At 36.1% G+C, this 25288-nt stretch overlaps 1 protein-coding gene across 4 annotated transcripts in view; it reads left to right on the forward strand.

Annotated features, from left to right (window-relative positions):
• The window catches only part of LOC115412167 (partitioning defective 3 homolog B-like), a 387150-nt gene that overhangs the window by 271523 nt on the left and 90339 nt on the right, over window positions 1-25288 (forward strand). The gene's annotated exons all lie outside the window — the stretch shown is intronic.

Raw genomic sequence — 25288 nt, forward strand, 5'->3', positions numbered from 1 at the left:
CCGGATTGGAATCTTTGTCAGGCCAGTTTTGGCCCACAGGCCGCATGTTTGACACCCCTGGTCTACATTTTGTGTATGTGTTTGGAGACCTCGTATTCCCTCTGAGCTCTCCTCATGCTTTTATCGCGTCTGTCTCACGATCAAGGCTCAGGTAGTTGTCAGCCGTGAGGTGCTCTTTGACGTGAACGACTCCTGTGGGCATTAAACCCGTACGACTGATACCATCCACTTTTCACTGACAATGAGACGCACAGGAGATAAGTAGAGGTTTTACTCGCTCGTCAACCCTGCAGGTACTGTTTTTCAAGTCGCGCAATCATAATCACGTCCTGACAGATCCACTTATGAACTGCAACAGCTGCAGAAGGATCCAAAACACACCTGGGACAACAGTGAACCTACAAGGAATCACCTCCCATTCTGGTTCATGTTCATGCTCCGTCTGAATCCTTTGACAGGATTAAGATTTTGTTCTGACGTGGCTGATATTTTTGCCATATCACCTTAAAAGGCTACACGTAGTATTTCTACAAAGGAATATTTTAAAAAATTATCTGAAGTATCATTAGTGTTTAGAAGAGTCGTGAAGTTCCGCCGAGTGAATTGAAGTGAATTTATTTGCACTAGTCACTTTTCCATTGACCCTCAAATTGCATGAATTAAAAGCGACTTTTGTCACCAATTTTTCATCAAATCTGTAAAACCTGTCATATCCTCAGGATCACGAATCCGTAAGTCTTTCTGTGATTACTCACCTGAATCTCTTCCCTCACGGTGAACAATTTTCGAAGTGTCATCCACCATAAACAAACCATTTGTTTACAAACAGAGCCAGTAGGTAACTCGGGCATCTTCAGAATTTTGTCGCGACGTGCATTGTGGGAAGCGGAGTCTTGCAAAGCTGCCTGGCAGCAGCAGCAGCAGGGCAGCCATATGATGTCATACGGCTTCAACAAACACAACACGGAAACGGCTGGAGCTCCGCCTCCTTCCAGCCGTTTCCGTCTTTAAGTCTGATTTAACCATTAAATAGTTTGGTTTTACAATCTTTTAGACTTATTTTACAAACTTTTCTGTCTGTTTTAACATCTTTTTGTTTAGTTTCACCATCTTTTGTACTGGTTTAACCTAGTTTTTGTCTGATAAAACCATTGTTTAGTTTGGTTTAATATACTTTAGTAATGAGAAGTGTCTACACTGTGAGCCCGGAGAAGTAGAGTTTACTCAAAAAATTTGAGGCAAGTGATTGCACTTAAATGATTTGAGTAATGATCGACTAATCAACTGGTTTAAGTAGGTTCAACTTTAATGCTAAAAGTATTGAACTTAAACTATTAAGTAGAAAACACAAGAAGACAAGTTATTTGTACTTTAAATCTATTGTAAAATCAACCCCACTATCCAACCATTCAACTCAGCATTTTACCTTACACTGACTAATTTTCTCAAATGCAGCCAGATTAATTTATCATTGATTAAACAACATTTTTTAAGTTCATCAAACTCAAAGTCCTATTCCTGACCGAAATAGTTATGAAATTATTCAACTTACTATATTGTAGCATGAATGGAAGTTAGCTCAATATCATTTGCCAGTACAGGAAGTGCTTTTAATTTGACAAGACATTAAAATTTCTATTGTACAATAACGCTCTTAGATGAACAGGAAAGCCATAGTTCTTCCTCTGGCTCTGACTCATGGTGCAGCTCTACAAAAATACAAAAACAAACCCAAAAAGGCCAATAAACACTGCCATACACACATTAAATCTAAATTAACACTAACACCACAACCCCGCTGAACCCCTGCACATAAAAATAACACATTTTCAACAACATGCCCAATACCCACAATGCAATGCACAGATAAAAAGGTGTGGTCATGACTAAAACTGAGTGATTTAATTCCATTCAACTTAAACTTTTTCGTACTTTCAACTATGTCTACAAATTAGTAGAATATACTGAACATTTTATAGTGACATCATAAAACTTAAATCATTTAAGTGCATTGTAATTAAAGCATTTTAGTAAATACAAATTCCAGGCTTACAGTGTATGAGTTTTAATTTAAAGAAGAAAACTTGATGATACCATAATACAGATGTGTGGAAACAATGAGCTTTATACTTTATTCAGTGACTGATATAGTCTGTGGCTCCATAGCATTGATTTGTTTGTGGTTTTGGTAGAAGTAAGTGTGTTTTGGTACCAGACTGCCCCCTAATGGTTCGCGTTATGTATCAGTACTACACAGAACCACTGTACCATACACATTAGCAGTTTGCTCACCACTACGTACACTTAATTGCTGCTAACTTCAACAACACTCTGAGGACAAAAATCAGGAAATATGAGATCAGTCCATCATCCTGTCTCCTTTCAAATCCATTTAATGCAAATACCTCTTAATTAGCACCATTAACTTCGAGTACAGTACATTCTAAAGTCTCTTTTTACCTCAAAAACCAGCCTCGCAGCTGTAAAACCAGCCTCCTGAATGTGACACAACTTCGCCACTTCTTGTCACCATGACATTTAAGCCTCCGTGGCTTTTTGAGGGGGGGAAAAAAAAAAGTCATTCAAGCAACCAAAATGAGTTTTTCACGATGGAGCTGAAATTAATCTGCTATGACAAATGGATAGGTTTATTGCTGCACATCACAGTTTAACTGCCGCACCGTGCTGCTTAAAAGCCCAATTCAGCTTAGTTGAACATAGCTGGTTTTTCACTTATGTGTAACCAGTTGCTGTTAGACCTTTATTACGGTGAGCGAAAAAAAACAGTTCTAAATAAATATGTGTTTATAGAATTGGTTAGTTCAGTAATATACACCAGGCCACAAGTGAATTAGAGCAATAAACGGTATACTTGTACATCAGGTAGGACAGTCAGTACACGTTATTCCAATCTACACTCTTGATTTGGTCATTTTTACTTGATTTTCACGCCTTGTACACAAATAAATTATGTCAATCAGCAAAAGTTTAACCCATAAAGACCCAGTGTTACTTTTGTGTCAGTTCCAAAATAAATTTTTCTCTATATTTAACATTTCTTAGGTGATTTATCACCATTTATTATAATATTATCCTGTGTTTTGCATTTTTTTCAGTGAAAATCAGGTATTTTCCTATGTTTAATTCACTGATCATGTAGATGTTCATAAAAGCTCAGACTAAAGTTGAGGGTTATTATATAAGAAACAGGAAAAAAAAAAAAAAAACTGAAGAAAAAGTGAGTTTTTCAGCAAAGACATCAAAAGCAAATGTGTGTCCGTCTACTGTCATTGATCCAACTCCATGGGTTTTACTGTTGAATCAATGTTGTAGAAGATGACGGTGTTTCCATGGTAACTACAGAGCCTCTGAACGTCCAAATGGGTCATATCTGATTCATTCATTCATTCATTTGTTTTGTGCAGAAGAAAAAATTAAACGTTTTTTGTGTACAAGGAACTAATATCCGAGCAAATACATTAATAAATAATGATGATTAAGACAAAATAGCAATTGCCATGTGCACTATTGATAACAAAATAAATTAAATTTGTCAAAAAAGAACAGTACATGAATTTCTACAACATAACACATTATTTTTGCTTTTTTTAATGACATAGTAACATCTGTTTTAGAGTCCTGATGATGTAAATGACCATGAAAAGATGAATAACTGTATATTACACCAGTTATGTACATGTATTGATAGGATTAGTGGATCAACAGGTATTAAACATTTAGATCAGTAGATGGTTTTGGTTGACAGTGGTTGTTTGGGTCTTTATGGGTTAACATGGTTTTGGCTTTTCGTCCACATGACACCGGCGTCGTTGATACCCTGAAACTGTATTTTTAGAGAATGGGTCTGTTGAGCCGCATTATGTAATAAATTCCCATTATGTAATAAAAGTTCAAAATGTAATAAGAATGTCACGTCATCTTGTAATAAAGCCGCATTATGTAATAAGCTGACGCATTTTGTAATAAACTACATCAACGCATTATGTAATAAATTTTTTCACATTATGTAGTAAGTTATTACAATTTGAGAAATGTATTACAAAATGCACTTGACACATTTTTATTTTTAAAAAAATGTAATAACATGGTTCATGATGTCATAACAATCCAAATTAATATCATTTCAGAGCAATTTAGAAGAAATTAGTCACAGGAGCTACAGGTAATATAACACTAGTCAACAACAAATTTATTGTTTTAAGTTTTTTGAGCTGATTTAGGATAATTTTGGTGTGCTGAATCCAAAAATCACATTCATTTTGCTCAATCAGGTCAACTTTCTGAACTATGCTACATATTGGCTTTTTAACATTTTTGCTTACATTTATGGGCATTTTCACATCATATGATACAAAATTCTTTCATATTTCTTGCAATGAACGAGTTCTGAAGATTTTACTTTTGCCAATTTATGATTAATAGTTTTTTTAATATTACAGGTGAATGAAATGGCTTCAACTAGAAGATCTTGCAAAAATAAGCCAGACGTATTCTGCTACATCTGCGGTGAATACACCATTGTACCTAACAGGAATCCTGTTAGAAAATGATTTTTTTTCTCTTAAAACCTATTTTGGGTGAGAACTATATAAAAAATTCACTGATAAAGTCACAAAAATGTAATCAATTTTGTGAGAAGATCAATTTTTTCAAACTCAAATTAGCAAAAAAAAACCTGACCTGATTGAGAAAAACAGATGTCATTTTTGGATTTAGCGGTGCAAAATAGTCCTAATTCAGTTGAAAAAACCTAGACAACTTGCAAAAATCATTTTTTTGTAACCCAGTGTAATCAGAACTTTAACCACACAGTTTAAAGATTAATTTAGCACATTACATTTTCCTGAAAATAAAAATGTGTCAAGTACATTTTGTAATAAACTTCTCAAATTGTAATAACTTACTACATAATATGAAAAAAATTACTACATAATGCATTGAGGTAGTTTATTACAAAATGCATCAGTTTATTACATAATGCGGCTTTTTTACAAGATGACGTGACATTCTTATTACATTTTGAACTTTTATTACATAATGGGAATTTATTACTTAATGCGGCTCAACAGGGTCCAAGAGCAGAAAAATCTCCCAATGCTGCCCTGTTGTTGTCGTATGGATTGGCACAACACCACTGTGTGGAAACGATGATGCCATAGTACCACGGTAAACCCCGGACATACTGTAATTTCCGGTCTATAAGCCGCTACTTTTTTCACAAGCTGTGCGGCTCAAACAATGATAATAATGTATGTTTCACGGGCTAACAATCGATCTGGCTGTGGAAGAAGGAAATAGAGCTGCTGCATTTAAGCTTGGCATCAATGAAGCGATGGTGAGACGTTGGAGATGACAGCGTGAAGTGTGGGTGTGGCTTATAGTCAGGTGCAGCCAATTGTCCAGAAAGTACGGTAACCTCTTGCACATGCTCAGTGCATTCTTCTGTGGTTTGAATGTATCCTGCCATAGGCTCTGTCTGTATTTGTGTACAGTGCTACATGTAGGTGTGGCTTACGTATTACACCGTTTGAACCCAGTTTTTCACCTGGACGCAGATATTTCTTGAAACGATACATGTATGGACGGATTTTTTGAATCCACAAAAGAATAATACCACAAGTGTTGTCGTCTGGACGTAGCCTCATTCGTAGAAAAAAGACTCCACACCGTTTCTTTTATTGTAGTTGCTTGTGCTGTGCTGTCACCTCTAAAGCTAATACAGATAAGTAGAGTTCTGAACATCTGGATTCAACTTTTGTGCTTTTCTTTTAGTTGTTGAAAGTATTTTAATCTTCCTGAATGTTTTGTATCAATATTTCTCAGTTGTTTTGGCTGTAGACAGTTTTATTGGGGTTTTATCCAGTTATCAGTCTCTACTGGGTGTTTTATTTTAACACTAACCAGATCCTCTAATCGTTTGGTTTCTAGCTTTTTACATCTTAAAAATATTTCACTGTCTCCTTGGGCCTTGGATAAAAATGCATGAAACAAGAATTGCAGTAGATCTGCATTTTTTATTTTGCTGAGTCAAAACATCAAAGTCTCTTTTTTCTAACTTTCCAGCCTTTTCATCTTATTCTGCAATTTTTTTTCTTGTGTTTTCATCAAATCCGTCTTGTGTCATTTTTGTCTGGTGTTCATACTGTTTTCATGTTCTTACATCCTTCAACTCATTCTTGTCGTTTTATGTCTTTTATAACTAAACTTGCTGCTTTCACATGCCTTTAGTGATGTCAACAGTACTTTTCTCTTGTTTTAATCAGTAGAAATAAACTCACACATCATATTAATGCTGTATATTTCCTCTGCCAATTGGTGCCACGGTAACCTGTTTCGATTACCCATCATGCCTAGTGCCTACAGAACAGGCCTTTGGTGGCAGTGTTATGATCTGGGGTTGATTCAGTCGGTCAGGTCTATGTTCAGCAACGTCGGTCCCAAAAAATGACAGAAATAAATGTTGTGATGTTACAGTTTATTGTAACAATACCACGACAAATGTGTGTAATCAAAGCTAAAGGGCGTCCAATGAAATAGTGAGTTGTGGAACTAGCTGTATATATTCATAATTATTAATTTACTTGAATCATATACCATATTTCTGCATATACTCCCAAAAATGTTGGCCGAATCAGAAATACTTATAGAGATAATAATAGTTGTAAGCAATGATCAATCACAGAAACAAGTAACATGAAACACCATCTCTGTTATAGGCAATAAGAGCTGGAATAGTCCCCAATGACTATTCGTGAAATCTCCACCTTTTCTACATTTAAAAAAGAGCTAAAAAAAAAAAAAAAAGGTTAAAATCTAATCAAACCTGTGAACACCTGTTATGTCTGCTCAGCATTTCATTTCCATCTCAGTAGTTATTCTTCTTGGCAGTTTTATTTTGTATTTATTCTATTTATAACACTGGGTTACAAAAAAATGTTTTTTGCAAGTTGTCAAGGTTTTTTCAACTGAATTAGGACCATTTTGTACCACTAAATCCAAAAATGACATCTGTTTTTCTCAATCAGGTCAGGTTTTTTTTGCTAATTTGATTTTGAAAAATTTGATCTTCTCACAAAATATAATAATTAATACTAAAATAAGATTGGTAAGCACACTTGATGAAACTTGTGACTTGATTCCTGTTAGGTACAATGGTGTATTCACCGCAGATGTAGCAGAATACGTCTGGCTTATTTTTGCAAGATCTTCTAGTCGAAGCCATTTCATTCACCTGTAATATTAAAAAAAAAAACCATTAATCATAAATTGGCAAAAGTAAAATCTTCAGAACTCGTTTATTGCAAGAAATATGAAAGAATTTTGTATCATATGATGTGAAAATGCCCATAAATGTAAGCAAAAATGTTAAAAAGCCAATATGTAGCATAGTTCAGAAAGTTGACCTGATTGAGCAAAATTAATGTGATTTTTGGATTCAGCACACCAAAAGTATCCTAAATCAGCTCAAAAAACTTAAACAAGTATTAGGGCTCCTCGATTATAGAAAAAAAAAAAAATCACGATTATTTTAGCAATAATTGAAATCACGATTATTAAAAACGATTATTTGTTAACCTTAAAGTTGTTTATTTTTTTCTTGCAAAACAATGTAAGATATACTCTTTAAATATAAATAAAGCTTTTAACCACTAAAACAAAGTATGTTCACTTTTGTACAAAACAAAAAAATCTTTGAATGCAAATAAGTGTACTGTAAATTCAAGTATGTTTCCTTTTGTAAACAAATAGTGCACTGGAATTAAACTGCTGTAGACTTGCCATAGAACTGGAGCAATAAAAAAAAAAAAACTCACGTAAAGTGCAAATTATAAATTCAAGTATGTTCAGTGTAGTATGAAACATAGTAAATTCAGTGACGTGTCGTGAGGTTTCAGTTTGGTTAATACGGGAGTTGCAGCGTAAAGAGATTCGGAGACTGAAGATCGCATTGCGGACGAAGTTGTAGACGGAGTTTTTTTTATGTGTTTTAGTTTTTCATAAGATTATGATAAAGGTGGCGGTGGTTAAACTTTAGATGGTTAAAAAGGTTTGCTGTGTTACCGGTCGGTGCGGACACAACTACGAAACACTTTTTGCACGTAATGGGTTTTTGCTCTTCATCAAACCCAAAGTGATTCCATACAATTGAATTTGACTTGCCTTTTTTATTTACCAAGCACTTCTGCTGCGATTCTCCTGCTATTTTTCCAGACCGCTAGGTACAACTGTCCTCTTGGGGTGGACCTGCCGGCTAGCTGGCAGCTGTAGCTTAGAGGGGGGCGGGGCTGAGCAGCTCATGGTAGCTTGCGTATGCGTGAATTAAACAACTCAAAATTAATAATCGTTTTTTCTCGATTACATAATTTTTGTAATCGTTGCGTGTAATAATTGAAATCGTAATTGAATTTCGATTAATTGCACAGCCCTAACAAGTATGACGTACACTTTTATATAATAATGTGTTGTATACACTGTATTGTATGTTTAGTCTGTTTTTAAATGTTGAGGACTACGGATGGGAAAGAGCTCCCAGCTAAACCCGGTATATTTACACAAAGTTATGTTTTTATTTGTACTGAGTGTTCATTAATACGCATTTTCCTCATCAAATAAACAAACAAACATATACATATATATATATATATATATATATATATATATATATACAACCATAATTGAAAGTAGAGGTATTTTTAGTAAAACTGGGTCCTTATGTTGTTTATTTGTAAGTTATTTGACGTAATTAATAATAATTTTGTTGCTTTTCTGCTGTTACTAAACATTAGTAGTTCTGCAATTTGATAAATACATTAAAACATCTACTCATTTTTGACATAGTAAATAGATGATCCCAGAGTATTAACCTTAAGGTCAAACATATAAGTAATATATTTGTCAGATGGATTTTTTTTTTTTAATTTTCTGGGCAAAAAAAAAAAGGCTCATCAGATGTTGCAAATGTTTCCAACGTCTGGCCTTGACCCCGTGGGAGTTAAAAGACGAGCACTAAACAGATTTATTTAACCGTTTAGTAAAGGTACCACTGTTGTAAAAGCAAAATTACACGTTTAAATGCATTCTCAGGTTCAATTGAAATAGCAATTAACCAAGAAAAGACGTCTCTTTTTATCTAGAGAGTAAAAATAGGAAAGAATGGGGCCCAACTTAGAATTTATCTCTGCATTGGATTCATATAATGCGTTCAGCCAAAGTTATACCTGCCCCACTTTAATTCAGATCTAAAAGTCATTTGGTTTGTTACCAGCCAGGGGCAATCTCCTTCCCCTGCGATCGATAGCCACACATTACAGCACTCTCTGCCTCCAAATGAGAAAACTTTGTTGATGTTTATAAAGCAGAGAGGGAGAGCAATTAGCATGCTTCAGAGGTGGAAATTACGTTTGAAGTTTAGACGCTGAAAAAAAGAAAAAAAAACGGGTTAAAAAAAAAATCAAAAGAAAAACAGACCAGTAGCAGTGGAACCAGCGTCTAACAAGCCCCTCTCATTAGAGATGATGCATTTATTAATTACGGCAGGGGCGATTATTTACCTGGCTGGCTTTCTGTGGGAGGAACGGGGGAGAAGTAATGGTTATGGAGGTCAGCCGACGGCAAACTAATTCAATTTCGCTTTTATTGGTTTGTTTGTTTTTCCTTAAGACGTTTTTATTTTTCGCCGTATTTTCTCAACGACTATGAAAAGTAAAAGAAACGGGAACAGAAGTGCAGAGCGAGAGGCAAAAGCAGATTAATAGAAAAAGACAAAGAGAGCGTTGCTTGTGCAATGTCACCGCAGTATTTTCTTTTCTTTCTTTTTTTTCAGTTTTTTTTTTTTCCCCCCTATGACTCCATTACCATCTCATTGATTCATGGTTATGGGTTAGCTGTCTCCACTAGCGGAATTATGTTTGCCTAAAAACAATTATCACGCAACTACAGCCACAACCACAAGTTTGTCTCCAAGTGAGTGTCGATGTGCGTTAGTGGGTGGGTGTGTGTGCATTTTGGAAGACGACAACGACGACGACAACAACAACAACAGACTTTCCCCCTGAGGAGAGGGGGAGCTATATCAACAGGGTGCTGTTTCTGTAGCGTACACATTCACAGTTATGTACACACAAAGTACACAAACCCATCGCTATGGTGGGCGGTGTGACACAGCCTTCATTATAGGATTTAATTATTATGAAAGGCATTCGTCTAGTATTAAATATGTGTTCATTTACAGTTCACTAATGGCGTCGGGCTGTGTGATTAAACATACATCGCTCATATTTAAACCTTAGATGTACGAGTATCTGGACCCTCCACTCTTCCATAAATGGGTATAAAATGACCCGTGTTCAGATCAGTTTGTTTTTATGCCACTTTTGTTGTTTTCTCATGTTAAAGATAATCATTTACATTTATTTTGGTCCACAAAAGAATGCATGTTTAAAATATTTTTAGTTTTCAAAAACATTTTTAAGCCTTTAAGTGCCAGTTTTTTCTTTGTTTTGTTTGTTTGTTTTTCCACAAAATATTTAATTTTGATATCCAGATTTCAAAAAGCTGTCTGTTTCATTCACTTATGTTGCGTGTTTCAATATTGCGATTTAGCGCTTAAAGGGTTAACAACTTTTGAAAGTAAAGTATATATAGTATATAATAGATATTATATAATAGCAATAGAACAATGTCAACATCCATTTAGTGAGTGAGTGAGTGAGTGAGTGAGTCTTTTGGTTTTGCTGTAGAATGAATGAACGTAGAATGAATCAAAGGTTCAGATATAATTCCATTGTAAATGGATGTGGGTCATTTTGACCTGCCTATGGAAGCTTGGGGTCATATGACAAAAACTAAAATTTCATAAAATCTATAACAGGTCAGTTAAAAATGTAAATGTCATGATGTTAAAAACATGGTTTTGAGGAATAACTGGAATATGAAATAGTAACTTTTCATTACAAAAATATTACAATTAAACAACCTCACTGGGTCATTTGGACCCACTTATGCATCTAAGGCAGTGTTTCTCAATGGGGGGGGGGCATTGGGACATCTTTGGGGGGCGTTTGGAATGAGAAAGCTGAGAGGGGGGTGCTCAGGCACAAATGAGGGGTGTTAGTTACTGTTGTACTTTACAATATTATACATCACTCGCCCCCCCCTCCCAGTGTAAGGAGCTCATGTCCGACGTATAACAGAGCCACATACTCACTAAACTACCATACTTTCCTCCCCCCACCCCCGTTGCAAAGTTGTTTTCGGGGGGCATCAGGTGGCCAATGATGAGGTGAGGGGGGGCTTTACCTACTGAGCTGTATAACCCACCACCAAGTCCTCCGCAAACAGGTCTATAGTGGTCGCAATTTTTTTTCGGGGATGGGGGGGTGGCAGGAAGCTCCTGATGCCATTAATGGGTGTTTGTTCAAAAAGAGTGGAGAACCACTGATCTAAGGGTTAATGCTCCTGCCTGCATCTGTGGAGTCCATGGTCCTTGTTGTGCTACACTTTTTAGAGTATTCTTTAAATATAACAGAAGTCCAGGCCTCAGCAGCAACAATCTGGACACTAAGTGCTTTGCTCAAGGGTAAGTTGATGTTCCTTGTTAAGGGAGAAGTAAACATCCACTTTCCCATCCAGATCTGAACCACTGACCTGACGCTGATGTTTGGGAAGCCGTTATTTATCTGTATCCTTAGTCACAGCTGTCGTTTATATGTCATAAAGGTTGTGGGCAGCGTGGAAAGAAATGTCAGAGTTCACAGGGTTCGATGAGGTTCATAAATCTGGGGAAACAAAAATAGAATGAGGGTGTTTTTGTGTCTCTAATGTGGAAATAATTTAATATTGAGTTGGACTTCACATTGATGTCATATTAACTGTACAGGTTTTCTATGTAGAATTATATAAGTAAAAGTAAGTAGTTTATAGCTTTGGTTTTTGATTGAAAAAAATGAGGCAAAATTTGTTCCTGTGCCAAAGGTGTCTGTTTATATTTTCACAACTTTGTATACAAACAACATATATTTAACTGTAGTATATATATTTTTTTAAAAACACATTTTTTAAAGTAAATTTTGAGCAAAATATAAACTGAAAAGTGCCCTCTTCCATTGATAAGAAAAATAAATTGGTCATTAATTAATAAACAAACCTTTCATCAACAAAAAATAATTACTTAATTGCTCTAATAAACTCATTTTGAATAATATAAAATATAAATGTTGCCAAAGCTAAAACAAGATGACTGACAATAAAACTGTTATATGAATGTATTTATTGTGTTTTATTTTTCAGCATTAATTCTCTTTTTTTTTTTTGTATTTGGTACATGGTGACTTATTTAATGTATGTTTACCCCCTGGCCTTTTTCCAAGTACCCCTGGGGGTACATGAACCCCACTTTAGGAACCCGTGCATTAGAGCAACAAAATGAAAGTTTGTGATCCAATTAGAAGTTATTATAACCACGATTGTCTGGAAACACACAGAGAATAAACATAGTGTTAGTGTTTTTTTCACTGAAGCTCAATGTGACACCTGGATGCACTGCAACACAAACCAAACTGCTCAACTGTGTCATTTCCAAATGTTCCTCACTGAAGTTCAAAGAATATCTGGTGTCACATCCTGTTGATGGAGCCTGAATTCCCTATTCTGTCACAACCACGTCCGGCCCGGTCCTGGATGCAGACGCTCTGCTGTTTTTTTTTTATACGTACATTCATTTTTGTTGTTCTTCTGGGATTGTTTCTCTTTGTCTTCTGGTTCAAGGTTCCAGTCCTCTGAACTGTGTCCAATTTTCTCTCTAACCTTGTCACTGTTACCATCCAGAGACACCATTGTGTGATTCACAATAGAATTTGGGGGAAATCCCTCTACACAATTCCCATAACCTTTCTTATTTTTGACTTATTTCGTTTTATAGCCTTTACTGTAAGGCCGTCTCTTCCTTCCATGAAGGTTGTATCATTTTATTATGCTTCTTTGTGTATGTTAGCATCACATTAATTTAGCTCATTAGCTCACCGGCCATTAGGCCATGAGGTATTATGAAGGCTTCATAGTCTTTGTCTTTGTCATCTTCATTGTTGTCTTTGTCGTCTTCGTTGTCGTGTTCGTCGTCATCTTTGTTGTCATCTTGGTTGTTGTCTTCGTTGCAGTCTTGGTTGTCGTCTTTGTTGTCGTCTTTGTCGTTGTCTTCGTTAGCAATTTCTTCAAACATCTTCTCCGACGAAATTACTCATTGAATTCCTTTCAAATTTTTTATGTAGCTTCCTTGGGACAATGTCTGCAAAGTTTCTTGAGAGTTCTGAAAAATTCTGATTTTTGACAGATTTTTGAAATATTGAGTATTTCACTTTTACTTATAATGGTCCATATTTTGATGGCTTATAACATGGAAATGGTTAGAGATATCAATATAGCTACTATTGATCACTGACAGGAAGTCATACTGTCCATGGACTTTCATTTGGGTCCATGACCTTTGACCTTGAGTGACCTTAAAGGACCAAGGTCACAAATGTCTGGATTTCAACAATCTTCTTTTACAAAAACTACTGAAAAAAAAGTATCTTCCTTAGGAGAATGTCTACAAAGTATTTTTATAGTTTTGAGAAATTTAGACTTTTACATTTTTTGTGAAGTTTTGAAATCTTAGAAATTTGCCTTTGCTTCTAATGGGCCATATTTTGATGGGCTGTAACATGGAAATGGTTAAAGGTATCAATATACTTAATGACAGAAGTCATATATGGACTTTGATTGAATGAGTTGAATTCTCCTTCAGTGAAAGTCCCGCCCACTTCTATTGGGAGACTGATTTCCTGCATCAAGACCACAGGACTGGAACATAGCAGTAGAACTTGACAAACTCAGAAATTCAACTTGTTATTGATTCTTGATAGAGCATGGTGGTGATATACAGGGACATTGGTTCTATTTTTTTTAAATTTCAAAAGCTGCGAAAAGTTCCCTCATGATATTTGGCCCCTGAATGATCTTGATGCATCTTCAAAAAACATCACCTCAAACACTTAAAATAGATTGAGAATCCTGGGACTGAGGGCGAAGACAGAAAGCCTTTTCAGTATCATAACACAATTTAGCGCCGTGATCTGTGTGTATGTGGTTACATTAGTCATGAGTATCACCCACTGAGACCCATGACTAACAATGAACACAGTTTTCCCATCCCGTAGGAAGGAAAATAAAACGATGGCACAGCGCTTGATATCTCACAATCTGGAGCAGGGGGTGAATTAAGGTGAGCTTTGTTTCTTGGAGGGATTGAACACTTTTCACACTTTGCTTATGGGACTTGTATCATGTGGAAGAATCTCCCCTTGTCTTATCGTGCTTGTTTTAGTCGCATTTGTACTGAATTTTGTGGTTCATCCAGTGGGCAATAACCACAGGCTGAGAGTGAAGCCACTGGAGAAGAACTTTCTGAAAGTGTACAACCATAGACAAACAGTCCTTGTTCTTCTAATAAGTGTGTTCCTGGTCCATTAATAAGAATTTAGGACTTATATAATGTCTTAATGCCTGTCACATGTTCACTGAACATTCTCTTAATGTTAACCACAGTTTGTCTTGTGGTTCAGAGTGGATTTCTTAACTGTGTGGGAAGAGATTAGTGGCATTTTTTGGTGAGTTCATTTATTTGTTACCTTTGGTTTTAATGATAGAAAGATGAAAAGAGGTGGAAAAAGCTATGTGTCCGGTCCATGATTTGCCGAAAATGGATCTCAAACACCCAATAATCTCACTAAATAATCATTTAGTAGGGCTGCACAATATTGGAAAAAACTGACACTGCGATTTTTTTTAACCTTGCAACATATATTGCGATATGAAAAACTACCCAGGAGGATATAATAGCTGTGTGGTGCCGATATAAATGGTCAAACAAGTTAGTTGTGTTTGCTCTTATTGTGGCAACAATTGCAAAACACTGTTGACACAGAACACATCTTTTAATATCATCCTTCTTGTAGCCGAAATAATTCCGGGTAACTGACATTGCATTTCTTTTTGGCACCAAGTCTTTGTTTACGGTGATTTTCTCTTGTTCGTTGCTCATTTTTCAGCGTCGTTACCAGCGACTCACTCCAAACTGATTAAGAATGATTGTGATTGGTGGATCGCTGCGTGCAGTGTGTGTCAGGAACCCTTGAAATTAGATGACTAGTGACTATTGCGCACACATACATCGTGATGACGATGCTCAAACGATATATTGTGCAGCTCTATTATTTAGTTTATTTTAGATGTGATCAGGTGGTTTCCCAATCTGTTAGTCTATGAATTAGATGTTTCAGGTCATCACAGAAGTCGTCTGATTGTTGTGGAACCAACAGTTTTTTACTAAATAGTTGTTTATTCCGTAAACTGAGACACTTCCCTCATGTAACTCCCTTCATTCAGAGCTGGCTTTGGTCTACCTTTGAAGACGCTAAGATCATGATGAGTTTACAACTACCTACTGGGATCTTGCATCTTTAGTCGGAACATCTTTGGTTTCACAATTTGCTCTTAAAAAAAACAAGATGGTGAAGGCCAAAATTCTAAACTTGAGCTAAATGGGTGGGGTGTTGGCATAGTGGTTAGCACTTCCACCTCAGCTAGAAGGTTTGGGAAAATGTCCCACCATTAAAAACACATGTATACATATAGATTGATTCTAATGTCGGTGCCCCTGACCACGATACTGTTGTAGATCTGGAATTCATCCCCGAACACTTTCAGTGGCAGCACACTGCTCTTAATGTGTGCTAATGCTAATGCTAATGCTAGGTATTGTATGTATTGGGATGGATAAAATGCAAACATGATCTGTATATCTATGTTTTTATGCAGTATTTGAGTAGGACCGTTCAGTAGTTATTTTGTCCAAACTTATTCTGATTTTTAATTTATTGAAGTGGAGCCTTTTGCTATTTAGAAATTTATGTAAACCACAATGAGGAGCCGCCTGAACAAACCTGAACGTGAATTTACAGAAGGGAAGTCGGAAACTATTCTACACTTCCTCATCAAACTTGTACTTAATCAGTTATGTGTTGCAGTGGTGCCTTTTGTTATGTTTTCTGTCGTAAATCCTGCTTTTTTGTCACCGTTTCCTTGCCAGACCAGAACTAGAAAACCATTGAAAACCAGGAAATACCCATGTGCTCTGCTCAAACTAAGGTCGACGTCACTAAAAAGTACTACTTTTTGTTCTTGTAGGGGCTGGGGAGATTTATATTTCACTTAAATATAAAGTACATCAGTTTATTGTGTGTATTTTACAACAAGAAACTGAACGTAGACACTTTCTGCAGCTTCTACTCTTGGTCTAACACCTGTATTTAGCCAAATTCTGCATCACCTGGTAGATTTCCTCCAATATACAAAACACAAAGGATAGGATTTTTGCTAGATTTTTGCACCAAAACCCACAATGCGCTGCAGCTTTGACTAAGAATTCTATTTTCTTGTGATAAACCTCTTTCTGTCAGATCAGTACCAAAATTAAAGCCGTAAATATCACACAAAATCCAAACCAAAATACTCAGAATACTGTAGAGATGGCGGTGGCAGAGCTTTGTGTTTGTCATTTTCTAGTCATGCTGGGGCAGATAAAACCCCTTTGCCCTCCCTCGTCGTATGCCTACAGGAACATAACCCTCCCTCTCTGACCTCGAAAGCGTTCACGTGATCCGAGCCATTATCAAACCGAAATAGCAGGGCTACCTTGGGTGTTTTATGAATGGCCCAGGCAGGGGATCGAATCCCACGTCTCTGGCGGCAGAACGGCAGCGTTGTAAACCTTGTAGTGGAGTGAGGCTCTTTGTTATCACAGACAGGGTTAAGAGCGTTGTTTGTGCTCTACATAAAGCTGTTTTTCAGCTCCATCCCAATCTCATTTTTCTCTCTCTCTCTCTCTTTGAACCTCATTTTTTTCCCCCATTCCTCCTTGTCAATAAGAGCTACATCATTATTTTTCTATTAAATATGACATTGGGGAATAAAATGTCATTGTCGGTTTGATAAGATGGTTGATGGGTCTGTTCATTTATGGGTTCTGTATAATCTGGCCACTTAAACAGAGGAGATTTATGTAATAATTAGAAAATAAAATGTATTTAGAAGATTTTCACTCACCATGAGCTATTGTGAAGGGACTGTGTCCAGCGTCGTCATCTTTGTGATCTTCATTTTCTTCGTTAGTAATTTGTTCAAACATGTTCTCTGATGAAAATACAGGTCGGATACATTTCAAATTTGATATGATATCCTTGGGGTAATGTCTACAAGGATTGCACACAATTATGAGATGTTTTGATGTTAGAATTTTTTAAAATCAAATATATTTATTGATTCTTCTGGTGTGAAGGAAAATATACAATTGTTCTATTGAAGACAGTGTTTTTCAGTATAGGAAACAAACATCAGACTCCCAGCAATCAAGACAAAACAAAACAAGACAAAAATAAAAAATAAATAAATAAATAAAAACCCAGAAAGAAAGACAAGGACCATTAATTTACTGCCTTTAGAGCCCCACATGATACAGCAAATGAGATAATGAGCTGGGTGTTAACGTTTGCAGACAGGTTTCTGAGTTATGGAAGCAGGTCAAAAGGGGGCCCCATACTTTGTCAAATTTCATATCAGAGAAGTGAAGAGAGTAACGGATTTTTTCCAGGCCAAGACAAGACATGAGGTCCTCCAACCAATTTTAGAATTTCCGATTTTAGAATTTTTGATGAATTCTTAAAGTGTTAAAAATACACCTTTACTTATAATGGTCCATATTTTCATGGTTTATAACATGGAAATAGTTGTATATATATAGTTACTATTGAGCACTGATAGGAAGTCATATATGGACTTTCACTTCGGTCCATGACCTTTGACCTGGAGTGACCTTGAAGGGCCAAACTCAAGGTCACAAATGTCTAGATTTCAACAATATTCTTCTCCAAAACTACTGGCGGGATTAATTTCCAATATAATGCATATCTTCCCTGACACAAAGTCTACAAAGTTTGTTCACAGTTTTGAGAAATTTAGATTTTTACATTTTTTGTGAATTCTTAAAATGTTACAAATGTGCCTTTACTTATAATGGTCCATATTTTGATGGCTTGTAACATGTAAACGGGTACAGATATCAATATAGTTACTGATAGAAGTCAAATCTGGACTTTGATTGAATTAGCTGAGTTCTCCTCTAGTGAAAGTCCCGCCCACTTCTACTGTTAGATTGATCTGCATCCAGACCACAGGACTGGAACATAAAGACAGAACCTGACAACCTCACACATTCAACTGGGGATTGATTCAGATAGAACCTGACGCTGACGTATAGGGACATTGGTCTGATTTCTTTTTATTGTATTTTTTTTTTTTTTTACAGTGTCTAATCAGTTCAAGTGCAGCAACAAAAGCAGAGTTTGACAAGTAAAGACAGAAAAGGAGACAAAGGGAAGCATTTGTTTTTCCTGCATGCTGACTGTACCAAGAAAGGCCATTTTTCCTCCAGTCTCCATTATTAATGCCAGCTCTGGGTGACCATAAATCCACTGGAATATACTGCGCCGCGTCGTCCAATCACCAAAGACTGCGCCGCTGGCAGCTGACGCACACACACGAACCTAACAACCGCATCTCAAATCTGATAATCTGAAATGAATGCGTTACAAAGGCGTCTAATATGTAGGCTACTTTGTATAAAACTGATGCAGAAACACATGCACATATTTGCACAATTACACTTGACTTATGCACAGGCTTACAGGGAGAGAGCCCCAAACCACACATTTTCTCATGGAAAAATACACTAGTTCTTTTAAAACCCTTTACTTTTAACATATTCTCTCACTTTCTCAATTCCCCCTGCCTTTCAACTCTCGGTCGGTTGCTCCAGTAATAGACTTTTATTTAACTGCAGCTCAATTATGTGAGAGTCTTTTGGACTGTGATGACTTTCCTTGTGCTAAGTATTTTTGCAGAAAAGGAAAAGAAAGGCCTGGTATTTACTTTCCTGACAGATTCGGATCCCATTAAATAATTTTACCCATTGCACAAATTGGATAAGGTTTAGAATCTGGCGTCTCCAGAGACCCTCGACGTAAATTTATCATCTGGCAAATCAGCATTATTAAACAAAACAAAACAAAAAACAGCCAGACCTGCACTCCCGTCTTGGCTTCGGTTAACAGGAGAATGACTGACTGCATAAAAACATGAATGCTAATTAAAAATCCACAGTGTGTACAAATTGTTTTTAGGCTGAGGGTGACTAAGATGAACTGCAGTGGTTTATGCGGCGCAGGAATGATACAGCAGATACAGAGTTTGGAAGCAGAAAGCGTCCTTTCCTGTGTGATCGGCCGACGGTCAGGCCTTATAAGGACAAGCAGAGCGTTGAACGGTACAAATGTGCTGAATCTTACAGAACAGAAAGGAAACTGGGGCCTGTTGACGGTCCAGAACAACTGCAGAACGACTACGGGGAGGGGAAAGAGGGCAGATAGTTCACAGTTGACAAGAGGGTTTACTGTATGTTTTCCACAGCCTTAAGTAAAAATGCTTTCTTGTCCGTCTTTACTTGTTGTGCTCGTAATATACACTATAGGGACAAAAGTATGTGGATACGTTTTCTTTTTCTTTTTATTTTCCATAACCTTTATTTAAGCGACACGATATACAATAATATACAATATTTACATTAAGTCATCATAATGTGGGGGAAGGGAGGGGGGTTGGGGGTTAGGATATATGGCATGTAATGTTCAAAAGAAACAAAATGCATGACTAACCAGGTAGGATAAATCAATGTCCCGTCTTGGTTGTGTAACTGTTTTGTGTGTGGTTCATTGTGTAAGATTGTATGTGGTGTGAATGTTGTGACGTGGGCTTCTCAGAAAATCAGGGATATGACCAAAGATAATTATTAAGTAACTGAAACTGAGTGAGAAGAGAAAGGAAAAAGAGAGAGAAAAAAAGGAGGAAGACGGGGAGTAATAAAAATAAATGCATGATAATAACCAAATGAGATTACAAGTACAATTTAATAATAAAACGAATACATCGATTTTATGTAGCGCTTTTCTAAGTATTCAAAGCCACTTTACAATAAGATAAATAAATTAAATTTATCTAAATATGTCTCACTGTGCCATCACAGCACTGTTGCCTCTGTTTTTTGTTTTGTTTTGTTTTGTGTTTTTTGGAGTGGACACGTTTTCTAACAGGGGTCTGGAATACAAAATAATGACAAATGTGAGAATATACAGGGGTTGGACAAAATAATGGAAACACCTTCACCTCAAGATGATAATGCCCCAATCCATACAGCTAGAATTGTTAAAGAATGGCATGAGGAACATTCTAATGAAGTTGAGCATCTCGTATGGCCGGCACAGTCCCCAGACCTCAACATTATTGAGCATTTATGGTCAGTTTTAGAGATTCAAGTAAGACGTCGATTTCCACCGCCATCGTCTCTAAAAGAGTTGGAGGGTATTCTAACTGAGGAATGGCTTAAAATTCCTTTAGAAATAATTCACAAGTTGTATGAATCAATACCTCAGAGATTTGAGGCTGTAATTGCCACAAAAGGCGGACCTACACCATATTAAATTATATTTTGTTGATGTTTTTAAGGTGTTTCCATTATTTTGTCCAACCCCTGTAGTTTTGTATTGGGATAAATATCATTGCATTGGTTAGTTTGGTTTAAATTATCAGTGCTTCCAAAATGCCTCAGAGATGGTTTTGACTGAATTTCTTTCAACATTGATTTTTTTTTTAATCCCTGACTATGATTTTAGGTGTTCTACCTCTAAATTTCTACAATATTTTTCATGCTCTGACTGTAGATAATAATTTTCTACCCCAACTAACCATCTACTTTCTTCACATCTCACTGAGGAAGAAAAATCTGCCTTTATACTTTAAGGAAATATTGATGTTTTTATCTTGAATCATCATGAACAGGACATCTCACAGCTGTAGACATGACATGTCCCAATATTTATGTCCATATAGTTTATAAACAGAAGAAAGTAGATGGTTAGTTGTGGTAGAAAATTATTATTTATCATCAGAGCATATAAATATTTTTATTTTATTTTAAAAATCAATTTCACAAGTTATTTTATTCAATTTGGCAGCCCTTTATAGATTACTTTAATATTAAGTAAGTATTTTATTTTATATTTATTTGTGTGTGTGTGTGTGTGTGTGTGTGTGTGTGTGTGTGTGTGTGTGTGTGTGTGTGTGTACATATGAGTGCAGGTGAAATGTCCTTGTTCTGACATCACATATATTGGATACTGTATATGAGGTTTTTTATATTGTCATTGTTCTAATTTCAATAAAAAGAGTTAAAAAAAAAAAAAAAAAAAGAAATCAGTGTTGACAGAAATTAAGTCAAATCCATCTCTGAGTCATTTTGAAGCAAAGATAACAATTTAAACCAAACTAACCAAGGCAATGATATTTATCCCAATACAAAACTAAAGTATTTTTTATTTTATTTCTTTTTTTATTTACCCATTAGTCATTATTGTTTTGTATCCCAGACCCCTGTTAGAAAAGAAACACCTGAATTCAACGTGTCCACATACTTTTGTCCACATACTGTATATCTGAGGCTTACTATGATGAACAGTGTACGTTCTTATGAGTGTGCGTTGGTGCTGGAGGTCAGAAGGCTGTAATCCCAGACTCAGACACGATGGGATCAGCGCCGTCTCAGTGGATCCAGACACATGGCGGCGTCTTCTAAGACCGCCGTCCACACACTTGTGTTCAGATATAATATACATCCTGTCATCGTCTCAGTCCCTAATGGACACACACTCATGTCCAGACGTTTGTTCGTCCTCTGTCTCACCCTCCTTCTCTGTTCGTCTCTTTTTCGTCTGTGAAATCATGAGGTAATGTTCAGTAAAGGTTCAGCAGTTAAGACTGACTGGAGCAATTAATGAGTGACTCATCATTGTGGATTTGAGGCCGTTAACAGTGAACTCACTCAGATTGACTGACCGGGTGACATCATGTGTGGTGTGTGTTTTATAATCCACTGAACCCAGGATATTGGTTTCACTCCTGTGTGTCTGTGCAGAATAACTCACAAACAGATACAATACATCACACACTTACTTACGTGCATTTAGTTAAATTATCATACAGATAATAAAATATATAGGACGTATTGTACAAATAAATGTGGTTTAATAGGGTTTTAATACATATATCTGATGTGTGCGTGTGTGTGTGTGTGTGTGTGTGCGTGTGTGTGTATATAAAAATATGTATGTGTGTGTGTGTGTGTTTCTTTTTCTATTATTATTGCTAATTTCTGTCCTGCTACTTTGTATTATACCTGAATGGAACAACTGTAACACACAGGAATTTCCTTCTGGGATTCATCAATTATTCTGATTGTCTTAAAAGTCTTGAATTTACAAATCTGCATTTAACACCTTAAAGTATTTAACCCTTTCATGCACAGTGGTCACTACAGTGGACAGTTATTCTACAGCTGTTCTCTTGTATATTCATGGGTTTTGTTGTTTTACTTGCATTTCAACCAATACAGTGGATACTTATGCACCATCCCATAATACACTGCAATTCATACCATTACTGTAACATTCCTGTTCTTGATAAACCTGATCTGCAGCAACATGTTTGAGTGTAAATCAATTGCTAGTTGTTATTAGACTGTAATTAACAGTTGTTGTTTTTTTTTAAGTTGTTGTGTTTTGTTGTTTTTTTGCATATTATTTGAGTGAGTAATAACTGCTATTATAGTATGTTAAAATGTGAGAAAACATCAGATTAGCAACATTAAAAAAACATTTATTTCAGTTAGTAAATGCATGTTTCTTTGCTTCAAAAATTAAACGCATGGTGTCCAGCTGAGTGGACATTTTTGTAACTCCATGAAAAATAGGTTCATAAAAAAAAAAAAAAAAATTCAATCACATTGTTTTTTTCATGCCTAAAGAGGAATAAAAACACTCAGGAAAAAAAAAAATCTTGATTAAGGTTCTCATAATTCATGCATGAAAGGGTTAAAAGGTAATACATCTGATATGGTACAGTAGGTCTTAAGGTATGTTGCCATAAACTTGTTGGTTGTATTGTGTTTAAATATGTTGGTTAAATGTCCAAACTGCAAAGAAAGTAACATTATTCTACTCATTTCCACTCTTTCCAACTCGACAATTTATACTGAAATTAGGAACCAGTTATCTCTAACTTTGCAGGCTCTGCTGAGAAATGACTCAGAACAGTGGGAATCAAGGCACTGGAGTAAATAAATACATTTTCGCCAATTTTTGCCAGTATCATCGTGAAATGGGCATTAAATTCTGCTCTAAGTGTCTTAAAAAGGTCTTAAAAAGTCTTAAATTCAACTCGCAGAAACCTGTAAGAACCCTGGATTAACAAAATGCATAAAGACTGATGATGATCAGATTTGCGATCTGAGGCTTTTCAGATCTGATAGTAAAACCAGATTTTCTGGTAATCTGAGAGAAATATCTGTGAAGATTGTGTTCATCCCAAAACTCCTGCAGCCTGAGCCAGGCTTTACTGAAGATCTGCAAGACTTTGTTGGTTTTGGTGAATCTGGCTCCAGCTGAGTCACATTCAGGTTTACTTTAGTTTTCACAATATTGGAATTTGTTGTGTTTACAGTCCAGTGTAAAAGTCTAACAACAAAACTACTGCTCGGATCCATTTAAAGTTGTTTATGTCGCATCCTTGAGATAATGTCTATGATGTTTGATCACAGTTTTGAGATGTTTAGATTTTTGAATTTTTTTTTACAAAATTCAAATGTCTTTAATTATGATCTGGGGCGCTGCTACCAACTGTGGGCCCCATGAAAGCTAAACATTGTGGGCCCTCTACAAAATTCAGTATCTTGTCAATTTCTCTGAGGGGGAGCAGGGGGTGGCAGCAGCAGTTATATACATGGGGGTGCGGTCCTGAATTAACGCACCTAACACTGGCGTGAAGTGAAAGTAAAACTGAACATACTTTCAATGTCTGACTCCGGCTTCTATGCCTCTATTATACAGCGAATCTTACACAAAAATTTCACAACTTCTAACCTGTATCCAGTGGACCCCCTCCACTCCTCTGTGGGCCCCCCACAAATGCTGGGCCCCATGAATTTGTCACGTCCCCCCCCTTTTACAGCATCCCAGCCTATAATGGTCCATATTTTGATGGTTTATAACATGTACATGGTTACAGATATCAATATAGTTCCTATTGATCACTGATAGAAGTCATATATAGACTTTCATTTGGGTCCATGAACTTTGACCTTTAGTGACTTTGAAGGGCCGAACTCAAGGTCATCACTGTGTAGATTTCAAAAATCTTCTCCTCTGAAACTACTGATTAGATTCATTCCCATTTTTTTCATACGTAGCTTCCTTAGGACAAGGTCTACAAAGTTTTTTTTTTCACATTTTTGAGAAATTTTGATTCTTGAATTTTTTACAGATTTTTGACAAAATTAAAAATGTGTCATTCCTTCTAATGGTCCATATTTTGATGGTTTATAACAGGGGTAGGCAACCTGTGGCTCTGGGGCCAAATTTGGCTCTTGGGCCCTTTTCAAGTGGCTCCATGTAGCTTTGTCAAAAAATATATGGAAATGTGTAACACTTTTTTTTTTTGTTTACACATTTTGTTAGTGCCGCAACCATAAAGTCATTCTGAATTTAAAAAATAGCACTAGTAGTTGTAAAAGTAGATTGTTTTATTTTATGATAATGGAGGTATTTATCAGTTTACTCCATTTGCTTCATATACCAGTCGATTTTTGCTGCACAAACACGATAATGATAGTGTCCGTTTTCCATAGTGTAGTTCTGTAAATAATAATAATAATAATAATAATAATAATAATAATAATAATAATAATAATAGCTTTATTTATATAGCACGTTTTAAAACAAAGTTCACAAAGTGCTTTTGACAGACAAGTAAAGGGCACAACAGCAGGATACAAGATGCAAGTAAAAACACTAAAACAGAAGCAACACAATAGGAGAGATGTGTACAGCAATGCAGAAACATGACACTTCAAATAAATGAATCGGAATAAAGAGGGCAGGGATAACATGCACAGAAATGCACAGAAACTTTGATCTATCCTTGACATATTCCGTATGAACTAATCCTAAACAGTCACCCCTTTGAGGTAAAATATATAGAGATATCTTTTGGCTCCAGACAGTTTTTTTTT

This window comes from Sphaeramia orbicularis, chromosome 21 (assembly GCF_902148855.1).
Source record: "Sphaeramia orbicularis chromosome 21, fSphaOr1.1, whole genome shotgun sequence".
Classification (NCBI taxonomy): domain Eukaryota; kingdom Metazoa; phylum Chordata; class Actinopteri; order Kurtiformes; family Apogonidae; genus Sphaeramia; species Sphaeramia orbicularis.